The sequence below is a fragment of the Mixophyes fleayi genome, chromosome 11 (genome assembly GCF_038048845.1).
Source record: "Mixophyes fleayi isolate aMixFle1 chromosome 11, aMixFle1.hap1, whole genome shotgun sequence".
Classification (NCBI taxonomy): domain Eukaryota; kingdom Metazoa; phylum Chordata; class Amphibia; order Anura; family Limnodynastidae; genus Mixophyes; species Mixophyes fleayi.
In genome coordinates, this window is record NC_134412.1 from 22,902,178 (window position 1) to 22,920,789 (window position 18,612).

At 42.3% G+C, this 18,612-nt stretch overlaps 1 protein-coding gene across 6 annotated transcripts in view; it reads left to right on the plus strand.

Annotated features, from left to right (window-relative positions):
• The first annotated feature begins 2,034 nt into the window (after positions 1-2,034).
• Positions 2,035-18,612, plus strand: part of LOC142106981 (carnitine O-palmitoyltransferase 1, liver isoform-like) — a 55,051-nt gene continuing 38,473 nt past the window's right edge. For 2 of the 6 annotated variants that reach the window (XM_075190070.1, XM_075190076.1), the window contains exon 1: positions 17,737-18,078. The gene's annotated coding sequence lies outside the window, so the exon portion shown is untranslated. The other 4 variants (XM_075190075.1, XM_075190071.1, XM_075190072.1 and 1 more) reach the window with 4 other exon arrangements.

The window sequence follows — 18,612 nt, forward strand, 5'->3', positions numbered from 1 at the left end:
ATACAGATACTATTTACAAGACATTATACATATGTTAATATAATTTGTGTCATACAAGTACAATTTACCCATTTTACATCTCATCTTAATGGATAGATGTCTCTTGAAATATACATTTTTCATTTCATGCTGTTTAGGACTATGAGAGCCTTCTAAAGATCTTATTTCCAGTTATACTGTAGAGCCAGCTTAAAACTCTTGTGCCTAGGAGTGACTTCCTTTTACTCACTCCATTATACATTCCACTGAGGAATAAAAACAAAAAACAACATTACATTTTTGCGTATCCTAAACTTCCTTCCGTCTATGCCTGAAGAGGATCAAGGTCAGGCAAGGGCAAGTTACTTACAGTACATCACTGGGCAGGGCTGCCATCAGAAAATATGGGGCCCACTATAAATAAAACAGACAAGGGATAAACCCCACCATGATTCATGTCAAAAACAATGATAATTAGCAATGGAGCTCTCAAAAATGTCACTGTAGATTTTGTTGAACAATGCTACCCCCTCTTCTTTCTATTCTATCTAGCTTGCTGCCCAACTGCTCTACAGACTGTGCTACCCCTTCTGCGTCACTCTGTGAAATGGCGCCAGATCGCCGTGGAGGGCGGTACTTATAGAGTTCAAAACTCGCGAGATCCGATGACGTAACAATGATGTTTTGTCTCATTTTCAATTCCGAAAAAGCGCGATAGGCTCGGTACTCTCGGATATGCTAAGTTCGGATGTGTTCGGTTCTCGGGGGACCGAGCCTGAGCATCTCTAATTAGAACTAGATTTGACTGGCCCAAAGGACAAACACTTGTTGCTCATTTTCACTTCTTGTGCGGTTAGTTATGAGGACATATATCTCCTCTTGCGAACAGGAAAGTTTCAACACAGTGATATTTTACGGATGGTATCAGAATGTAGCCCTTGGCACAGGAAACAATGTGTTGCTCAAAATTGCAATTTAAATGCAAACTGCAATATTCTGTGATTCACAAATAACTGCATTAGCCTACACAAGTTGAGAAAAAACATTAATGTTAAAATCATTTTTTTAAAATGAAACATTTTTTTCAACTTTATTTATTTTTTTCCTCCATTCATGGAACGAAAGGCCCACATCTTAACCTTAAATTTCTCTCTACATGTGCAAACTGATTCACATTGGGCAGCATGGTGGCTAAGTGATTAGCACTTCTGCCTCACGGCGCTGGGGTCATGAGTTCAATTCCCAACCATGGCCTTATCTCTGTGGAGTTTGTATGTTCTCCCCGTGTTTGCCTGGGTTTGCTCCAGGAGCTCCAGTTTCCTCCCACATTCCAAAAACATACTGGTAGGTTAATTGGCTGCTATCAAAATTGACCCTAGTCTGTCTCTGTGTGTGTATGTTAGAGAATTTAGACTGTAAACTCCAATGGGGCAGGGACTGATGTGAATGAGTTCTCTGTACAGCGCTGCGGAATCAGTGGTGCTATATAAATAAATGATGATGATGATGATATGCACATCCGCAAAGACTGCAGCAGGCTAGCTATATAACGCTCAGCTGCCCCTGTGATATTTTTCAATAAACATGGTGATAAATCATCGTAGATCTGACAATAAATAGACCTCGAAAAATGGAAGCATTCCATTCGCAGATACTCTCATGTAGAATTAGTTTAAGGTTACCTTTTGTCCTAACAATTAAGACGTAATTTTTTTGTAGATCTTTTATAGCCAGTGGCTACCTTGGGCTGGGTCACAGAGCTATCTGCATTTGTATCCCTTAAAAATATTCCTAATAGACTGCTGAGTCCAGTCTTGCCCCCAGGCTTAAATTTGCCAGCCCTCCCCGCTTTAGAGCAGGCCTGTGACTCTTATTAGCAAACTGTGAAATTCCATTATCTAGGCATTTATTTTGTTTTCCAGTTTCAGAGAAATTCCTCTTTCCCAAAGAAATGCAGAGCATGTCATTCATAAATATTTTAAGTAACAGAACTCCTCCTGCTACAAAAGTCATCATAATGTAGTGCATTACCCCTTATGACCTTATTAAGGAGCAAGCGTGCACGGCTCATTTCCTCCTTAGACGGAACATGTAAAATAGAGCTTTCAGCCAACTTACAGCATAAACACGGAACAAGGTAAGCAAAAAGTCATATGAAATGCTATCATAGTAAAGACTTAATGTACACAGAGTTTGTGGTTAAAGCATAAGATAAGTGAAACCTGGTATCTGAAATTCTGAAACTTTGCTGTTAAGTCAAGTATAAACATGTTAGATACCATCATCACAACTGTGTAGAATTATTTGTATTTAAATGAATGTTTTTAATGCTGTTATCCCTACATTAGCCCACTGCAGTTGCTCTAGCTGTAATGTATTCCTTTTATTTTAATATCTTGTCACTTTGCTGCAGAACAATAGGTAGCTGTAGTAAAACTTTCCAGCTGATGTTGTTTAACAGTAAAACCAAGTGAGAAGATCTTACTTGATGTATTTAATGGTTATCAGTTGATTACAGAACACTTCCCCATGTTTAAGAACAGAAATGCCTTTAAAGAGGATCTGTCATGTTTCAGTTAAAGATAATTTTACCTAGTGTCTTGCACATTATATACACTATATGGACAAAAGTATTCGGACGCTTGACCATTGCACCAACAGGGACTGTAATGGCATTGTACATATACAAATACATATACTTTAATATGGAGCTGGTCCCCCTTTTGCAGCTAACAGCTTCCACTCTTCTTGGAAGTCTTTCCACAGATGTTTGAGTGTTTCTGTGGGAATTTGTGCCCATTCATTCTGTAGAGTATTTATGAGGTCAGGCACTGATATTGGACGAGAAGGCCTGGCTCGCCATCTCCGTTTCAGTTCATCACAAAGGTGTTTTATGGGGTTGATGTCAGGGCTCCGTACGAGCCAGTCAAGTTCTTCCACACCAAACTCATCAAACCATGTCTTTGTAGTCCTTGCTTTGGGGCACAGTCATGTTGGAATACAAAAGGGCCTTCCCCAAACTGTTGCCACAAAGTTGGAAGGATAGTATTTTCCAAAATTACTTGGTATACTGAAGCATTAAGATTGCCCTTCACGGAGAAAAGGGGCCTAGCCCAAACCCTTAAAAACAGCCCCATCCCTCCTCCACCACACTTCATATTTGGCATAATGCAGCCAGGCAGTTAACGTTCTCCCAGAATCTGCAAAACCCAGACTCGCCCATCTGACTGCCAAACAGAGAAGCTTGATTTGTCACTCAACAGAACACGTTTCCACTGCTCCACAGTCCAGTGTCGATGAGCTTTACACCACTCCATACAACGCTTGGCATTGGTCTTGGTGATGAGGCTTGTATGCAACTGCTCGGCCATGGAAACCCATTCCATCAAGCTCCCGATGCACAGGTTTTGCGCTTACATTAATGCCAGTGGAAGTTAGGAACTCTTGAGCTATGGAATCAGGGGAGCATTGTTGACTTTTACGCACCATGCAACTTAGCAGTCGCTGAAGCCCGTTCTGTGATTTTACGTGGTCTTCTGCTTCGTGGCTGAGTTGCTGTTATTCCTAAACTCTTCCGCTTTATAATAATATCACTTATAGCTGTGGAATATCCAGCAGGGATGAAATTTCACGAACCGTCATATTGCAAAGGTGGCATTTTATCACAGTACCACGCTTGAAGTCACTGAGCTCTTCAATATGACCCATTTTGATCACAATTGTTTGCAAATGGAGACTGCACGGCTAGGTGCTTGATTTTATACACCTCTTGCAACAGGTCTTATTGAAACACCTCAATTCAATAATTAACATGTGTGGCCAAATACTTTTGTCTATTAAGTGTATATCCAAAAAATACGTCAATGATGCTATATCTGCTATATCCAAATGAGGTGAGGAACTCAAGCTCATTCTCCAAATGGCTTACTCCTACATCAGAGACACCTGTCTTGCGAGCGTAGAGCGGAAGAGAGTAGTGGGAGGAACCTGACTGGAAGCATTTGAGAACTTCTCCGCAGTCGTCATTCAGCACTTCCAGAAGGATTTGAGAACCTTGCTTATGTATAACTGTTCTAGGTATCAATTACCAACCTGCCCGTACACAGTAGTATCCTGCAGTTGAAGGAATTCTGGAAGGGTAACATTATCTCATGGGGGGGGGTCTTAAACTGAATTATTAAATAAAAGGCCCTGACTCAGCCTCCCATTGACAATACCGTTCTGAAAATGGTGTCGGCACGGATGACCACTCAAGCCCTAATAAAATATCCTCTATAATCCCCTCCAGAAACCAAGTAATAACATATTGTGACTGTAGTCAATTTTTTGTGGTCCTTTATTAAACATCATATAACTTTAAAGCTGTGATGTATTACGCAGTTTAACTTGACATATGATAGTTGTTTTAGGGCTAGGGGTGGCCAGTCACCGCACTTGTTTTAATAAATAGACCCCATAGTATCTACTTTTTGTGCAGGCTGCAAGGTGATCTACCTTATTTCTTAAGAACTTAATAAAACACATGTAAATACGCAGTTAACGCATATTTTCTCAACTACACAGCTAACATATGTTACACCCCTTTTCCCTTTTGTGTGTGGGAAGCAAGGTGTGTACTTTACTTTTACAAAATATCAATCTTCACCTTAATATCTTCTGCTTACTGCCTCCACCTTAATCAGGATTCAGTAGTATTTCTGGTAATAGCACTTTTGGTTATCTCGTCCTAATAAAACAATAGATCTCTTCTGAAGATTCTATGAGCAACATGTCTGTCACATAAGAACAATCCAATATGGATGCAGAAGTACATGTAATAAATGCTGGCTGTCCCCACATTTTAACTATAATGCTGGAACTCACTGTGTCCTCCGGTTTAACCTGTGTCACAATCAGGGGCAAGCTGGGCTTGGGGGCAGGAGGGCATTTGCGCCTTGGTCCGGACCCATAGTGGGCTACCTTGGGCTGGATCACTGAGCCACCTGTATTTTTTTTCTTTAAAATGTTTCTAATAGGCTGCCGAGTCAAGTCTTGCCCCCTGGGCTAAAATTTGACAGCCCTCTCTTGGTCAAAATTCACACTTATAAAGTTCCCACTGGAATTAATTTGCTTTTAGTGATTTTATAACTCTTTCTGTTTAGTGTCTCAGTCCCAAAGTTCGTATCTATCTCTCCCTGCACTACACCCTTTATACTAAAGCATAGTCCTGCAAAAGGGTTTTCACACATAAATCTTCATGTCTCCCCACCAGTTCCCTGTCTAACTTTTTCTCCTCCTCTCTCTGTCTCCTGTCTTCGTGCCCATCTCACACTTGATCCACTCTCTGGTTGCAAGCTCTGACCTTTCTTCTGTTATACCCATGGGACCCAGTCAGGATTTACGCAGACTTTCTCTAGGGTGTGAAGTCTAATGAACCCCCAGATCTTCACCATGCCATGAACCGCCACAAGGTGGTGTGGACTTTGCTACAAGAGATTCGCAACTCGTGGTCTTTAAGGGAGCCCCCTGAAGTGAGAGGAGATAAGGTGGAGAGGTGGAGGAAACAGAGCCAGAGGACGGAGCACAACAGGTAATGCAGCTCAGAGGTAGGATCCAAGCCAATGACAGGATAGCAGGGCTTTGGTACACAATCGGGCTGCACAGTAAAAGGGAAAATGGAGAATGGAAAATGGAGTCTGGAGAGTAGTCTAGGTCAAATGCCAAAATGCACAGAATACACGGTACCGAAGGGAATTCCAAAAACGAATTCAGGAAGCCTGGTCATACACTGGAGGGCTGAAGCACAGGATACACAAGGAGTAGACTGAACGCTGGGACCAGAGAGCTAAGTAAGACACTGACAGGAACCGTTACTCTGACACAGATCCTGTGTCAGTGCTGCGCTAAATAGGGATTTGAATTCCCCTCTTTGCCAGTCATATAATCGCACTGCTGAGAGCCGATACCCGGAAGTCTAGTAGCGCAATTGGCAGCAGAATGGGAGCAGGAACGGGGAACAGGTAAGTCTCTTACATTAACCCATTCCCTAGTGGTGACCACTTGGCACCCTAAATGGTTTACTAGGAAATCTTTTCTGAAAACATTTAAGAAGGACGGACACATGGATATCCTTGGCAGGAATCCAAGAGTGTTCTTCTGGACCATAGTCTTTTCAGTCAACCAGAAATTGAAGAGTACCTCTCGAACACGAGAGTCCAGGATCTCGTTGACTTTATACTGTGTTTGATCTTGTACAGGGAGTGCAGGAGGAATCTTCTTATGGAAGGAAAACTTGTTGCTAACAAGCAGTTTTAACAGAGAAACATGGAAGACATTGGGAATCTTGAAGGTAGGAGGTAACTTTAACCTAAATGCCACAGGGTTAATAACCTCAAAATCTCAAAGGTCCAACAAAGCGTGGTGCAAATTTCCTGGAGGGAACTTGAAGACGAAAATTCTGTGCAGATAACCACACTCTGTCCCCATGGGAAAGTACCGGGGTGGGATGTCTTTTCCTGTCAAAAAAAATTTGTGCTTAGCGTACAAACCCAACCTCTGTTTAACTTGGGCCCAGCACGAAGAACAATCTTGAAGAAGAGAATCTTCGGGAGGAACTCCTAAAGAGTCGGATAAAGGGGGAAGTTTGGGATGGAACAGTTGGAGAGCGAAAAAGGGCGAAGTAGCAGTAGACTCATGAGACTGATTATTATTCCGCCCATGGTAATAAATCCACTCATTTGTCATGCTTGACAGAAAAATAACATCTGAGGAACTTCTACAGTTTTTGGTTAGTTCTCTCCATTAGATCGTTGGTCTGCGGGTAGTAGGAAGACAAAAAATTAAGTTTAATTTTACAGACATGTCAAAAATTACTCCAAAATTTTGATACAATCTGGATACCATGGTTGGAGTCTATCACACTGGGCAAATGTGTAATCAAAATAACTCTTTAATAAAAAAGTGAGCCATGGTGGAAGCTGAAGGTAGATCTTTTAAAGGTATAAAATGGGCTGCCCAGGAGAGACGAGTAACCCTTGGAGGATGTAAATCTATAATAAAATCCATAGAGAGGTGGCTTCATGGACGATCAGGACCAGGAAGAGGATTTAAGGGCCCATAGGGTACTTGCCTAGGGACTTTATTTCTGGCACAAACGGAACAAGAAGAAACAGAACCCTCCACATCAGAGTGTAAGTAGGGCTACCAGTAAGCTCGAGAAATTAATTCTTTGGTCCTCTCTTGATTCCTGCATACCCAGCAAAACGAGAGGCGTGAGCCCATCTGAGGAGTTTGACACTTGGTGAGTAGAAATTAAAGTTTTCCAGTTTGGAATTCTCAAATCGGGTGTGATTTTCGCCACAATACAATTAGTATACAATATGAATCTCTCCTTTAGCAGAGGTTCCTGTTCAGCAGAATCAAGAGAGAATCTGCTTTTTTATCCCTGGAGCCCGGTCTAAAAGTGATGACAAAGCTGGAGAAAAACAAGGGCCATCTAGCCTGTTGCGGATTCAAACAGGAGGCAGATTGTACATATAAGAGATTCTTGTGGTCAGTGTAGATGGTCTCAGTGAATTGAGCCTCCTCTAATAAATGTCTCCATTCCTCCAGAATTAATTTGATGGTGAGAAGCTCTTTGCCCCCGATGCCATAGTTATTTTCTGCTGGAGAAAGCTTCCGAGAGAAAAAAACACAAGGACAAAGTTTACCAGCGGAAGAGCTCAGGGACAGAACAGCACCCCCCTCGCAAAAGATGAAGCGTTCACTTTTAGGAAGAAGGGAAGTATTGGGTTGCCGAAGAATGGGGGCAGAGGTAACTGCCCTTATGAGTTGCTTGAAGGCGCCAAGTGCTTTGGTACGCTAAAGCTTGGGATTATCCGATTTGCTAGTTAAAGCAGAAATGGGAGCCACGAGGGAAGAAAAGCCCCTGATGAATTACTGGTAATAATTGGCAACGCCTAAGAATCGTTGTACCGCTTTAAGTCCAACTAGTTAGGGCCAATCTAATATGGTCTTAAGCTTCCCTGGATTCATCTGGAGCCTGGAACTGGAGATCACATACCCTAGAAAGGGAAGCTGGTTCTTCTCACAAAGGCAGTTTTCCAATTTACAACATAACTGATGCTTGCGAAGCCGATCAAATACTGTAGAGCCATGTTGTTGATGAGAGGACAGGATGTGGGAGAATATAAGGATATCATCCAAATAGATAAATACAAACTGATATAGGATGTAAGGGAAAATGTCATTCGTGAAGTTTTGAAAAATGTCGGGGGCATTAAAAAGCGCATGACTAAATATTCATAGTGCCCATCTCGAGTATTAAAGGCTGTTTTCCATTAATCACCCTTCTTGATTCGGATTAAATTATACGCTCCTCAGAAAAAGTCAAATAATTCTGATATTAAGGGTAGTCTGTTTTTTACCATAATGACATCAAGACCCCGATAGTCTATGCATGGGCGGAGGCCACCATTTTTTATTTTTACAAAAAAGAACCCAGTGCCAACTTTCTAATGAACCTACGTTGTAAATTATTCTCAATATAAGAAGCCATGGCCTAAGTCTTCGGTAGAGATAAAGGGTAGACACATCCCCGATGTGACACCTTACCAAAAAGCAACTGAATGCCCCAGGCTCGATGAAGTGGTAATTTAGAAGCCTGTTGTTCAACCACAGTGACACCGGGTAATCTAGTAGAAATCAGATCATTATGGTGCATATTGGTAAATGATGAATGTTAATGGCCTTGGTGTTCATCCATCTTCCAGCTACATGCCCCAGAAATGCTGGAAGTGATGTAGACACTTGGCCCAAGGGGCCAAAGAGCTTGATTGCTTCACTTTTGGCCACCTAGGCTTGTGACCAAGTTGAACACCTCTCCTCGCTCCAGGATTGGCCCATAGGTAGTCAACGTTACAAAATATTAGAATTGCTTCTTTACTTTATAGAAATTTTGCAAATGATCAAGGCCACTTTTAAGTTCATGTAGGTAGTAGGCTTGACACGACAAAGTTGAGTCCTCTTTGATGTTTATTTACATGAAAGTAGTTCCAAATAATCCAATGACAACCAGAAATTATCTAATGTTTAATTAAGTTAATGATTTTAATAGTGAGTCACTTGACTTCAATCTTCTTTACTTAAATCAGAGATCAACATTTTGTGTTCAGTTGTGACTGTGCTGGTGTTTTAATGGCTAAGGCAGATTATTGTGTTATGTAAGATACAACTGAACTATATAGTTAATTTCACTAGATAAACTTCAACATTTTTAAAAGGAGATTCCACCTTATAAGACAGCTGCAAAAGTCCCCTTCTTCCCAGGCTAGTACATAGATCGTCACGATTCCATCCAAATTTGAGCAATGCAACAACCCCTGGTGCCCACCTACACAGGAAATCTATGCTGGAGAGCTGCAGAAGAGGAGAATACCACCCACTGACTGAAAATGCAGCCAGCTCAGGATTGGACGAGAGCCACATCCATGTAATCAGAAGGTAGATCTCATTCCTACCAATGCATCAGAGCCTTGAACTATCAGACAGCAATGCTCAAGTTTTTCTTTTTTTACCAGGCAACACAGACTTCAGCTGGACAGTCAACCCACTGTATCAAAATGAATGTTGATACCTGATGGGAAAGATGGGTTGGCTATTAAGTCTATTATATCAGTTAGTCAGTGGGAGAGAGTTTGTGTAAACCCCTCCACAGGTGGACATCCCCTTTAAGCCACTGACTAAGCATTTTTGGTTTAGTGTTGCCAGTTCTGGTTGCCCCCTTAACTTTCTATCCTTAGAGTGATCCTGCCCACCCAGACCACGCTGTTGCAGAGCGCAGGACACCAAGAGTGGACCTACTCACCCCGGGGTCATAAGCAGCCGGGGAAAACTCCTTTACCCCAACAAAACTGTTTGGAGTGGGGGGGGGGACATTTATCTATCCAGACATAAATTAAATACATCTGGTGCACTGCTGAACTGCACTTAGTTACTTAGTTTAGGTGCATGCTTCCTGCACACACATACCTGCCAACAGTGCAGATTTCTAGAAGGAGAAGGGCAGGGCTTCAAAAAAAAATGGGTGAGGTTTGATTAGATCAAGATAGGGTTTTGCTAGATCAGGGGCGTGGCTTCATTTGTTCCCATTCTGGAATGTTGGCAGTTAAGCAATATGGGTAATAACTAATTGTACTGCACCAAGCAGCATTTGTATGTGGAAGTTCATATACTGAATTAAAGTACCTCATTACTGTAAAACAATGAGTGATAAAAGTCACAAGACCCAACATTACACATTAAAGTCACCAGCATACTGTATGTATAGCACTGCTAGTTATGTATTACAGAGAACTAAGCACTTCTCTAAGTTTCCATCAGCTGTTACTACTGGAACATATGTCTAATATTTCTTCTTGCAGCCACTCCTACCAAACATTCCCTCTGCTTCTCCTTCAATCATGCCTGGTTTTCCTGTCTCAGTTAAGATCTGAGGCGTTGACTAGATTAATGCAAACATGTTGAACCTGTTTGGTGGAGCTTATCTGAACCCGGCAGTGTTGAAGCTGAGTTAACAGTGAATCTCCTCTCTGCTGTCCTTACTTTCTTTTATTTCTTTGGAAGAATTGTCACTCGCTAAGGTAAGCAGGGAAAGGGGGGAAACGTTGCAGATAAATAGGAACTTTTTGGGGGGCTGTGAAAGATCTTATGAAAGATCTCATAAGATCTGTTTCTTAGATAGCAGATATACAATTGGAAAAGAGACACACAATTTCACAATGCATTTAAATTATTTTGTACTTGCTATCGACACCTTTTAAGGCTTATTCAGACGTTTGTGTCGGGAGTGTGGGTAAAAATGCATGAAAGCTGAGTTGCTCTTTAAACACGTTTGTGCTTTTAATGCATTGCCCGTATGATGCGCTTTTACCAATGCCATCTATTGTACTGGTAGTGCGTATTAACTTATATCTGAAATAGTAAGGCCGTGTTCTAAAATGTTAACGTTTTAGACAGTAAATCAGAGGAATAGCACCATTAACCCTTATTTGACCTATTTTGATGCACGTTTGTTTAAGTGTGAAAAGTGCACACACAAAAAAGATAGGTATGAAAGAGACATTTAGATAATAATGTTGTAACTGTGATTCTATGTTGCCTAACTTATCTAGGGGTATTAGCGGGTAATCTTCAAGTACAGCATATTAGCAGTTATCACAGATCTATGTAGGATATACCACTTTCACCTGTCTAGCTTTATCTAGCTTTATATGCAAGATAATATATCTATTATACAACAGCACTAAATTAATTAAGTATAAAATTAAACATTCATTTAAAAACGTCCAAACATATAATCTTATGCTTGTTGCGTATTCAAAATATAACGTTTGACACAAGAGATATCAGTTGTCTACTGTTAAAACTGATAACAAATTGATTGTACAATGTTTAACTTGTAATTAAATATTGTCATACTATCAGAGCTGTAACTAGGCAGGTGCGGGCGGTGCCGTCGCCCAGGGCGCACACCCAAAGGGGGCGCAGTATGCCTGGCTCTGTGACAGCAGGCTGCTGGGGAACCCATGGTCTCTATAAAGGCTGGACTTTGGATGCTCCACGCATCGGCACTAAGCATGTCAGCCTCTCTCTCTGCTATCCTTTACCTGGGACAGTCTCTCTCCCCTGTGTGTGACAGCTTCGGCATACCTGTCATTCACAGCGTTCGGAGGGGTGGAGCTTTCCGAAAGTGGGCGGAGCTACGGTCAAACATCCATTTTCTGTATTTTCAACAAATCACCGAGTGTGACAGCTTCTGTATCATCCCATTTTCTTCTCTGCTTGTGGGAGCCTCTTTCCCCTTTCTCTCTGTGTGTCAGTCAGCCTCTGTCCCTCCCCTTTGTGCATGAAAGTTTCTGTCCTCCCTCCCTTGTTCACCCCTATGCAAGTGAAAGCCATTGTCTCCCCTGCTCTCCCCCCCCCCCCCCTGCATGTCCCAGTATGGCTGGCATTGTTGCAGTGTTGGGACAGGGCTATTATTGGTGTAGTGTTGGCAGAGGGGGTGACAATAGTGTAGTATGGGTAGGGGGGTGACATTTCTGTAGTGAGGGTAGGGGGGTGGCAATGGTGTAGTGTGGGTAGGGGGTGATATTGGTGTAGTGTGGGTAGGGGGTGATATTGGTGTAGTGTGGGTAGGGAGGTGATATTGGTGTAGTGTGGGTAGGGGGGGTGACATTAGTGCAGTGTGAGTAGGGGGCTGACAGTGTACTGAGGGTAGTGGGGTGGCATTAGTGCAGTGTGGGTAGGGGGGTGACATTAGTGTAGTGAGGGTAGGGGGTGGCATTAGTGCAGTGAGAGTAGGGGGGTGACATTAGTGTAGTGTGGGTGGGGGGGTAACATTGGTGTAGTGTGGGGCCAGTGCTGGCATTGGTGTAGTATGAGGATAGGGCTGGCATTGGTGTAGAGGGGTGGCAGGGGACAAGGCTGGCATTGGGGCATGGTGAAGATATGGGTTGTACTGGTGCAAGGTGAGATTGGTATAGCCAGTTGCTGTAATGTGGAGAGTTGGCGAGGTTTTGTTGATTTCAGTACTGTGGAGCAAAGCCATAACTAGGGCAGTGCTAAGTGGGTGCAGGGGCTGCCTGCCACTTGCCTCTGTGCCCTGGCTCTGTGACTACAGATTACTGGCGCTGGACGCCCGGCAGCCCAGCACTTCCAAAAGGGCGCTCAGCACCCGGCTCCTCCTGGCTTGTGAACTCTGCCCTCTGTCCCCGCAGCATCTGACCTCACAATGCTGCTAGTGGATTAAGAGGAGTCGAGAAGAGCCAGGAGCTATAGCACAGAGTGCGACTGGACCACGGAGGTAGAAAAGGACTGTTTTCAGACAACAGAACACAGAAGAAGGATAATGAAGAAGAATACAGCAGTATAGAAGAGAAGCTGAAAAGGTAAATATGAAGCAATAAAATGTCCACGATCACATATGCAAAATCAAAAAAACAAATGAAAGTCACTTTAATAATACAGTCTGTGCTTTTTCCCCACATGCATCTTTTATATTCCCGGCAAACCAAATCATTTAATATCTTAAACCGTGCTAGCATGTCTCTATAGAAACATAGAATTTGATGGCAGATAAGAACCACTTGACCCATCTAGTCTGCCCATTTTTTAACCTGTGATAACCTCCAAACCTATTTAATCCTCGTTTCTTTTTAAGGATATCCTTATGTCAATCCCAAGCATGTAGAAATTGCTCTTCTGTATTATCCTCTACTACCTCTGATGGGAGGCTATTCCACTTATCCACTACCCTTTCTGTTATGTCAATTTTCCTCACATTTCCTCCGAACCTACTTCCCCAGTGTCAGTACATGTCATTGTGTTCTAGTACTTCTCTTCCTTTAAAGAAGTTTCCCTCCTGTACCTTGTTCAAACCCTTGATATATATGAAAGTTTCTATCATGTCCTCCGTTCCCTTCTCTGCTCCAAACTATACATATTTAAATCTTTGAGTCTTTCCGGGTAAGTTTTGTGCTGTAGGCCATGCACCATTTTAGTTGCCCTTCTTTGTACAGTCTGTAATGTATTTAAATCCTTCTGGAGATATGGCCTCCAGAACTGAACACAGTATTCTAGATGAGGCCGTACCAATGACCTATACAGTGGCATTATTACTTCCTTCTTTTCGCTACTGTTTCCTCTCCCTATACTACCAAGCATCTCTCCGCCTCTGCAATTTATAGATTTCAACATTTAAAAAGAATACAAGGAGTTATTTTATTTATTTCTGTCAGGACATCTTTAAAATCAGAGAGCGCACATCTTCACATGGCCAAGACTCCGGAATGAGAACACGGTCACCTGCTTAAGTGGGGTCTGTTACCCCTTTATCGCATGGAAAAAAAAATCCAATTTCACTGCATATTTTTAATATGCAGAAAAATATATAGCCGATATTGCCATCAAAGCAGTTGCATTGCTCCAAATATACCAACACCTTTCACTCTGACAAGAGTGTTGTTTGTACATTTTGCTTGGGATTGTGAGAGTAATATGCATATGAAAAGGCTACACTGTCTGGGATTGCTATATTATTTTTATTTTTGTTTTTAAGCCAATTTTTATGGAATGCCTCTCTGGAGCGGCTTACCCTTGTGCCCCAGCCCAGGACCAGGTGCAATAACTAGAGATTGAGAAACACGACACTTGACCTGTCTCAGGGCATAGTGGACGGATCAGTCTTTTTATATGCAACACATCACTGAGAGAGGGACTGTAAGTAAAATTCTCATATATATCACATAATTACACCAGGAGAGGGTTTACTAGTTTTTGACTTTTTGTATAAATATATATATAGTTTTTTCACCATTGTTGGTCTGCTTTATATCATTCAAGAATATCAGTTACACACGTAGAAGAAAAAATGCTAGACACACCCCCACAGGTTGGCCACACCCACTCAACAAACGTCACTCCCATTAATATGGGGGGGCGCCGATGCCCTGTCTCGCCCAGGGCACTAAAATGTCGAGTTACGGCACTGCATACTATATAAGAACAGATGTATTTATGTGTATTTGAATGTACATGATTCTCTCTTTTGAGCATATTAGTAGGAATGCCAATGTGACACGTATTCTTCAAGTAATGTTTTTCTAGCATTGATCTTCCATGTACAAGCACTTAAGCGGTTCTTGGTAGCAGTTTATGTTTGAAATATTGTGATTAATTTTTATTTCAGTCGCGTTTGACATGTGCAACCAGCGTTAAGTCTGCCGGTTGGAGGGAGCAATGGGGTACACTATGAGTACCATTGATGGTCCAGACCCCAATAATTTTGCATGCTTTTACTGGCGTGGGCAATCAGGTTAGAAGGCATATATTAGTTGTTATCTGCAATTGAAAGTGAGGTGATGGCTTTATTGCATAAATTTTCTAGACTTTCCCTCTGAATGTGCTAAATCAATCATAATTGTGAGTGAGAACTAGTTACACACTCACACTTGTTATTTTTTATCACATTCATGTAAGTTACTTAGCAACAAGCCCATATGCGAACAGACTATGCGGTCAAACAAGCTGTGAATTCCTGTTTTTCAGGTGGCTATCATGTAAAATGATCATGCCTTTGCTTTTGACGGATTGCTTTTTTTGGTTCACAAATGAGTTAAAGGTATATTACATTGGACTTAACCCCTTAGATTCTCAATTAATAGAGATTGCGAGCCGCTACACGTCATGTGCAGAAATTAAGTTATGGTAAATCACATCAATATGTAATTTTTGCGCAGAGTGCTGGCACTAATTGAAGCGAATTGAGACTGCATTATTATTGTTAGCTTCACCCATGCCATGTGTAGGCAACTGTATACACTTTCCTTATTCGATTCCCACCGTTTCCATGCTCAGCTTTGATTTCACCTTGCTCCGTAATTTCCTAAGTTTTAAAATTTTATCCTAGTTTTGCATTCTTCTTGAGCATCCTCTCCTTTATTCTATATTTTCCTAATTATTTTTTTCCCCAGAGTCACACTAGTCATTAGAGATTCACCAGTGGGCCCCAAGCATAGAATGGCATGGGTGCCATGTTCGGCCCAGAGGGAACATGGCTAAACCAACTTTGTTCTGCCAATTAATGCCGCCTCTCCTCCTCACACATTACCTCCTTGCACTCCCGCCTCCATGACATTACCCAAGCTGCTCTTCTCACCTGGAACTCACTCTCTCTCCCAATCAGGCTCTCTACCTCTCGGCAAGGCCGCAAGCAGGCTCTTAAAACCCACTTCTTCATCAGTCTATCAACTCTCCTCCCAACGCACCCTACTCTCGTCACCCCCATTTGTCTGGCCCTCCCTTTAGATTGCAAGCTCTCACGTGCAGGGCACTCTTTTCATTACCACCAGCATGCGAGTGCCTCCCTCCTTTCCTCAATCAGAAACTCTGATCCGGTTTGCTGCGCCCATTTTACTGGGCACAGGTTCAGCTTGTGCCATGTTATTCCGTTTCATATCACCCTCTCTCTGTGTCTCATGTTTTAGTGAGGTTATTCACCCTTCTAGCTCCTTGGTGCTGGTTACGCTATTTCTTGGAAAAATAATGTGCTGCCTATAGTGTAGTACATTCTCTATATTGTTACTGTATTTTTTTTTTGCTTTGTTGGTCATATTTCGCCACATAATGCTTACTGTATACCCTCTGTACGGTGCTGCGTACCTTATGTGGCACCTTAAAAATACAAACAATAATATTTATTTATAGATATTACCTGGCAGAATGTGATATTTATAAAGAGTATAACAGAATCAAGGGTATGCATATCACAAAACAATTGGGTAGGCAGCATGGAAAGTTGGTCTTCTAGTTCGATGCGGGCGTGTTCTGATGTGGGCATGGCCACACATGAGGGTCATGCTGTCAAGTGCTAGGCTGCCCCATTCTCTTCTCCCTTGCTACGTCTGTTCAACGATAGTCTGCCATGGAAAGCAGTGAACAGAATACCTCCCAACTTTCTGGTCAAAGCTGTCCCGATCGGGATGGTGGACCAGAGCCCTGAAACCGGTACTGTCCCGCCTAAATCGTGATGGGTGGGTGGTATGGCTATGCCTATATTGCAAAATGTTAATTATTTTCTTATTTTTTGCGTCCTAGCTCTCCAAACTTCCTTCATGTTCACTATATCTTTACAATTATCTTATTATCCTCTTTTCTGCCTGTGCCCATACTTTCAGCACCTTCCTTATGTCTCAGCCCCCTCATCTGGCCAGGTCAGATCAGCCATATGAAAACCAACTGCAGCATGCATGTGAGCGAATGTAGCATGTTAGTTCATACATTTGAGCGAATGTAGCATGTTATTTCATGCATGTGATCGAATGAAGCATGTTATTTCATGCATGTGATAGAATGAAGCATGTTGTCATGCATGTGATCGAATGAAGCATGTTATGTCATGCATGTGATCGAATGAAGCATGTTATGTCATGCATGTGATCAAATGAAGCATGTTGTCATGCATGTGATCGAATGAAGCATGTTATGTCATGCATGTGAGCGAATGTAGCATGTTATTTCATGCATGTGATCGAATGAAGCATGTTGCCATGCATGTAAGCGAATGTAGAATGTTATTTCATGCATGTGATCGAATGCAGCATGTTATTTCAGGCATGTGAGCGAATGTAGCATGTTATTTCATGCATGTGATCAAATGAAGCATGTTATGTCATGCATGTGAGCAAATGTAACATGTTATTCCATGCATGTGAGCGGATGTAACGTTATTCCATGCATGTGAGCGAATGTAGCATGTTAGGTCATGCATGTAAGCAAATGTAACGTTATTTCATGCATGAAATGTAGCATGTTAGGTCATGCATGTGAGCAAATGTACCGTTATTTCATGCATGCGAGCAAATGTAGCATATTATTTCATGCATGTGATCGAATGTAGCGTTATTTCATGCTTGTGAGCAACTATAGCATGTTATGACATGCATGTGAGCGAATGTAGTATGTTACTTCATGCATGTGAGCCAATGTAGCATGTATCTCATGCACCCCACTTTTAACCCTTCCTCTCTCTGTGTACAACTTCCCCTGCTGCTGTGACCGCAATGGGCGCAGCGGTCCCCGGTGACGTAGCACCTTCCGCGCGCGCCCTTCCCTGCCCTGGACGTCGTTGGCCGCGGCGAGCGGCGCATGCGCGTTGGATGGGGACGTCATCGGCCGCCCGCTTCCTGCGCGAGACCTCGTGCGCGGTCCCGTATGGTGAGTCCAGAGAGTGATGCCCGTGTTCGGTACCGAGCAGCACCTGGGGGAAAAAAAAAAAAAAAGTAGCCGTAACATTTAATACATCGGGGAGTCTATCTGCCCTTTGCACTCTCTTATCGCGGAGCCGGGTGTGGAGGGCGATGACTCTGATATATATTGCTGTTACCTTGGATGATTGACAGGCTGTGGTGACGTCATAGCCCTTATAGCTGGAGCCTGTTAGTGGCCTGTAATGGCTGAGGAACCCCTGGTTACACCAGTCAGTCAGCAGCACGCCTCCCTGCTGGTCCAAATACAGATTAAAATGGCTCATTAATGATGGATACTGGTGCTGAAGTTCAAAAGGTTTGTGTCACTCCTATAAGCCTCCATTGCACCATTTGCAAAATCATTTTTGTCTATGTGCTTATATGCAATGTATACACACTAACATAAGCTTTATCCTGAAACTACTTATTCATGACACTTAGGTCAGGTCAGAAAATACATCTTTTTACAATGTAAGACACTGTCAGTATACTACAATGAACATTTACACAAATGCAAACATTGCAGGCTGCCTCCTCATTTAAGCTCTATATATATATATATATATATATATATATTACACACACACACACACACTACTTTATTCAGTACTGTGGTAATATATTGCTCTATACACCCTGTTAAGAATACAGGTATGGGATAGTTTATGCTTCTGACATGGGGCCTGATTCATTAAGGATCTTAACTTGAGAAACTTCTTATTTCAGTCTCCTGGACAAAACCATGTTACAATGCAAGGAGTGCAAATTCGTATTCTGTTTTGCACATAAGTTAAATACTGCCTGTTTTGTCATGTAGCACACAGATATCAACTTTTAAATGTCAGTGTAC